We start from the raw sequence: 6,000 nt of genomic DNA on the forward strand, positions 1-6,000 counted from the left end.
CATCACCTGGTGCAATGGGCACGAAGTATCCTCTCCATCCATCCGTGAGGTGCTGCGCTTTTTACAAGACGGCTTTGATAAGGGGTTACAACCTGCTACTATCAAGGTCCAGATCTCAGCTCTCAGCAAGTTCTTGGACTCCAATCTGGCTTCTCATCCCTGAATCTCCAGATTTTCTAAGGGGATGTGCAGACTTCGCCCTAGGCTCTGTCCGTCGGTTCCACCTTGGGACCTTAACCTCGTGTTGCACCAACTCACCACGTCTCCTTTTGAGCCTCTAGAGGATACCTCTCTATAGCTGCTCACCTACAATGTTGTCCTTCTAGTAGCCCTCACTTCCGCTAGGAGGGTGAGTGAGCTCCAGGCTCTGTCCAGAGTGGAACCTTTTCTCAGGATTCTGCCGGACTGCATTATCCTCCGTTTACCACCAGAGTTTCTCCCTAAAGTAGTCTCACCATTCCATTTGGATCAGGAGATCGCCTTACCTACTTTATGTCCGGATCCCAAGAATCCCATAGAGCTGGAACTCCACTCGCTAGACCTGCGGAGGTGTATCCTGTCTTATCTCTCGCGTACATCTGCCTGGAAGAAATCCAACGCTCTCTTCCTGTCCTTTTGCAGGGACCTGCAAGGGCAGATCAGTATCCAGGGCTTCCATAAGCCACTGGCTTAAGGTTGCAATCACCTTATGTTACATCTCTGCGGGAAGAGTACCTCCCTCCGGCCTGAAGGCACACTCGACCAGATCCGTCTCAACTTCCTGGGCTGAACTCTCCTACTCTCATTTGCAAGGCAGCGACCTGGAGGTTGATTCATACGTCCATAAGGCACTACAGGCTGAATCTTCATCTCTCTGACGAGTTTGGTCGTCGTGTCCTGCAGACTGGAATCCCTCCCTCCCTATCTCGCTAATTCTTCACCTGTGCCACCTGGAATGGCAAGGAAAGTGAGAATTCTTACCTGGGAATTCATTTTCCTTGTCCATTTCCAAGGTGGCATACTTTTACTCCCACCCATTAAATTTACTTTTGCTTGTCTATTATTGTTATCTTTTTAACCACCCTCTCCTGTTTCTTGATGAGGAACCGGGACCAGAGCCCTCTCGTGAATTAAGTTGTTGAGGGGGAGGTCTCCTTTTTTTTTTATAGTGTTTCCTGCCCTACCTGGTAGGCGGAGCCTTCTTCACCTGTGCCACCTTGGAAATGGACAAAGAAAAGGAATTCCCAGATAAGAATTCTCACTTTCCTGCCCTACATCAAGTAGGGAGGACTCGCCTCCTGTTTGTTGTTTTCCCTCGGCTCTAGGTTGAGCTGATTCCCCGAGCTAAGCCCTCTTGGCGGGGGATGCCATTGCACCATAGCTGGATGGCTGATGCCACACCGCCCAGTGCACACTTACCTTCTGCCGGCGAGATGTCATCTTGGCACCTTCTCGCGTGTGCACTAGGAGTCCTGGACGGCTTGTTTGCCGCAGGACGGCTTGTTCATCGCTGTTCGGCATCCCAGGGTCGTCGAATATGGCGACCCTTTGGCTTCCGGCTCGGAGCATTACGCACTTCCGGTACTGCGTTCCAAGCCTTGTTTGCACCATTCTGGCGCTGTTGCTGCTTACAACCTGATTGCAAGCCATTTAAAAGGAAGGGTGAGTAGGTTCTTGGCTTTTCTGTTCCTGCTCCCTGCTCTGGGTCTCACAAAGCTTTGCAGGATTCCAGGAAGAAGTTTTGCTCCGCTTGCCTGAAATCAGTTGCGGATTCTGAGGCGGCTGGAGGAAGAGAGTTTTTGGCCTGGCTTAAAGAGGAGATGCAGCCAACCTTCTCTGCCTTTTGTCAAGCTGTTCCTGTACCTGCCTACCCTCACCTTCTGATCCCTCTCTCCTGGGTCGTAAGCCTCTGTTATCAGATCAGTTTGATTATCCTGAGGTGGAGGAGTATTCATCTGAGGAAGGAGAGATCCAGGAAGATAGTTCTTTTCTTTTCTCGGTGGAAGAAATTGAGACTCTTATCTCCACGGTGAGGTCTATGATGCATTTGGAAAAGACTGCTACCCAGAAGAGCGACCCCTTCTTTCCAGTTTCTTCAAGCATTCAGCCTCCTTTCCTCTTCATCCTGCGCTGTCTGAGATTATTAAGCAGGAATGGCATCACCCGGAAAGAAGGGTTAACCTGTCTAGGAGGATGAAACATTTATTTCCTTTTAATGAGGACTTTGCCCAGTTTTGTGCTACCCCTCTGGTTGATACCACAGTTATGAGTCTCAACAAAGACCACTTTGCCACTTGAAGATGGCTCACATTTCTCTGACCTAATGAAGAAGAAAGCTTGAAGCAGCCTTGTTGTGGTTGTGGCCTGATTCAATCTTTAAATTATTTAATTAAGGTAATCAGGGAAACTTAATAACAACAATAAAATTTATTTAATCTATATACACTCTGTATCTTGATATACAAATGGTATATAATATGAGGTATTCCAGTCGATCATATGGTGAGAAATACTTAAATACTGTGGTGAATGGTAATTATACTTTAATGATTAGCAGAATTAAAATCACACACCAGTCTTAACAGATTGCAATAACATAACAATAATACTTAGCTTCAGTAGATGGTCGGCTTACAGAGATGAAGAAACCCAGCAAAACAATATCAAGTGGAACTCCGTTGGTCAGAATGACTACTTGATGAAACGTTGGAAGGATTCTGGTCCATAACCCAGGGTGCTTACAAACAGGTGAAGCCCTCTGGATCCAGGCATCGTCAAGCCCTGGATTGAAGTTACCCTAGCACATGGTGTATGGTTCTTTTTAAGGTGTTTTTACTATAGTATTGATAGGTTTCTATGTAAATAGCAACCGTATCAATTGTAAACTAGTAACAGTTTTTCCGGTTGAAAGGTGTACAATATTTCAGTTGTAACCATTCAAACCGGAATCACTAACACTTCTTATACCTACACACATGTGAATAAAACAAAATGTGCCTCTGTCTATATGTAACTAAGCGACACCAATAACAAGAACTGTCTGTTATTGCCTCAGGCTTGGATAGCTTGTAAAGCAACTTTGTTGTTGTTGGGATCCTAGGACAACTATTGACCAGTAGGTCAATAGTTCAGCCTTTATATTAAATCAATTCTGCTGTCATCCTGCTATGTCTATGATGTAAATCAAAAAATTGGCAAAATCATTTTCATAACAAGCCTTTAAAAGGTCTTTTGAGGCCTCTGCTTCTGTTTTCAAGCCGGCAATCGCATCTGCCTCAGTGTCCAGAGCAGTTAAGATTTGGCTCTCGCAGATTGAGGAGGATATTGCAGCCAAGACTTCTAGAGAGACTATCCTCAAGAATGTCACCGCTGTTAAATTGGCCGTGGACTTTCTCTGCGATGCTTCGATTGAGACCATCAGAATAATAGCCAGGGCTACCCGAGATCGATCTGATGGCATCCAGAGACAATTCTCAAGTTCCAGCCTTCTTCTCCCTGAATCCTCAGGATCATCCTGTGGTGGTAGATGCATTCGCCCAGATTTGGAATTTCCGTCTTGCCTACGTTTTTTCCTCCATTTCCTCTGATCTCCAAGGCTCTGCAGAAGATCAAGAACGACCGCTCCTCTGTTATCCTGATAGCTCCAGACTGGCCAAGACATGTCACCCTCAGTTAAGCTCCCTCCCCTGAGGCTCCCTTCCTGGAGAGACCTTCTTTGTTAGGGGCAGTTTCTTCATCAAAATCCTGCAATCTTTCAGCTGACGGCCTGGAGGTTAAACGTGAGATACTGAGGGCTCAGGGTTTCTCTATTCCAGTAGCTGAGACTCTTCTTCTCAGTAGAAAGAAGGTTACCTCCCTCAGATATATTAAGATTTGGAAGAAGTTTTCCAGTTCGTGTAGTTCCAGAGGAACTCTTCCTTCATCCTGTCCCCCAGAATCAATTCTCGAAATTCTGGAAGAGGAATTTGACCGTGGGCTTCAACCATCTACTATCAAGGTACAGATTTCTGCCCTTAGACCTCTGAAGGTGTGCTGTGGTATCTGGTACCAAGACGTTAGCAGCAGACCCTTTAAATCCTGTAAGTTGCGCGGTGGGGCCTCCATGGATCCGGCTTGTTTGTCCAGCATATCCCATAGATGGATATGGAGGCCAAGTAAACACCTTGAATTTGTTTTTTGTGTTCCTGAAACATTTTTGCTTTGTGGCAGGGCCCATTATGCTGCTGAGAGAGGCTAATGCCATCAGGGAATACCATGTCCATGAAAGGATGTGCATAGTCTGCAACAATGTTTAGGTAGGTGGTAAGTGTCAAAGTAGCATCCACATGAATGGGACTTTAGGTTTTCCAGCAGAACGTTGCCCAAAGCAACACACTGCCTCCGCCGGCTTGCCTTCTTCCCAAAGTGCATCCTGGTGCCATGTGTTCTCCAGGGAAGCAATGCACACACACCCCGCCATCCACGGGATGGGTAAAAAAATGTATTACAAAAAACATGATTCAGCGGACCAGACCACTTTCTTCAATTGCTCCTGGTCCAGGTCTTATGTCCTGACACCTTTCTATCAGAAGCCACATGAACTTTTTCAGCAATTTGAGCTGTCTGTTGGATTTGACTGCATGGGTCAACCTCTTCCCCCACTTGCGGTCACCGGTTCACAGCTTTTTCTTCCTTGCACCACTTTTGATAGGTACTGCAGACCAGGAACACCCCACAGGAGCTGCAGTTTTGGAGATACTCTGTCCCAGTCATCTAGCTATCACAATTTGGCCCTTATCAAAGTCACTCAGCCCTTTATGCTTGCCAATTTTTCCTGCTTCTAACACATCAACTTTGAGGATTCACTTGCCTAATATATCCCACCCACTGACAGGTGCCATGATAACAAGATTGCCAGTGTTATTCACTTCACCTGTCGGTGGTCATAATGTTATCGCTGATCGGTAAGTGTTGCTGGGCCTGATGGGCAATCTTGGTTCCAAAAATGAGTTGGGCCCTGAAACCATCTGCAGAAAAAACAAAACTGCTGAAAAAAAGTTTAGAGCTTTTGAACGTTGGCAACCAAAAGTATTTTACAAGGGACATTTTAACACTTTTTATTCAAACATTGCAGTAACATTTCTTTTTTCCATTTTTAACACACATTGCAGTTTTTCAGTAGATTCCTTTTCCCAGGGTTAGGAAACATCTTTTGATTTGTATTCAGTGGCAACACCCCTCAAGTACAGCGATATTCCACATGCATTGTTATGTCATGTTTTTCAGACATTCAGCAAGTTCAGCAAGACCAATTCGTTGGCCCACATTCATTCACAATCTCACTCGCTCTCACACATTCTCATTCATTCTCTCTCACACTCTCTAAATGTTTCCCTACTGTCTCTGCTGATCACTTACGCATCTTCTTTTTCATCTTCTATCTTTTATCTCCTCTTCAACCTACTATGTTGGGGACATAACCCGGTGGGGACTTCTGCAAAAATAGTGGCGCTTGCGGCGATGTCCTTTCCCCAATCCTCCAAGTGGGGCAAAGGATGTCACCGAAAGCGTCGTCATTTTGCCCTAACTTGAACTCAGGACAATACGCCGGCTTTTGCAATGAAGACCTCTCCCCAATACTAGATACCATGTATGTGTTGTATATTGATATTACATACTCACAAGACACTCCCAAATCATGAGAGTGCACGTTTCACTTTTTTACTGTTGAACCAGGAAGGCACACCTCATGTTTTTGGAGTAAAATGCCGCTCAACAATGCCCCTCAACACCAAAATAACCCAAAACAACTATATATCCCCTGAAAACACATAACCTAAGAATATATCGGACCTTTCCCTATTTCTGGTATAATTCCCCCTTCGGCCGTTGAATTGAAGTTACCTACTTCTATGGCTATCTATCTGTTTTTTTTCACGTTTTTCATTCATTACAACAACAACAAGTATTTATATAGCGCTTTTCTCCCAGTGGGACTCAAAGCACTTTACAGGTATATGCATACGAGAAAGAGTGAATTAT

Source organism: Spea bombifrons, chromosome 2 (genome assembly GCF_027358695.1).
Source record: "Spea bombifrons isolate aSpeBom1 chromosome 2, aSpeBom1.2.pri, whole genome shotgun sequence".
In the NCBI taxonomy this organism is placed as follows: domain Eukaryota; kingdom Metazoa; phylum Chordata; class Amphibia; order Anura; family Pelobatidae; genus Spea; species Spea bombifrons.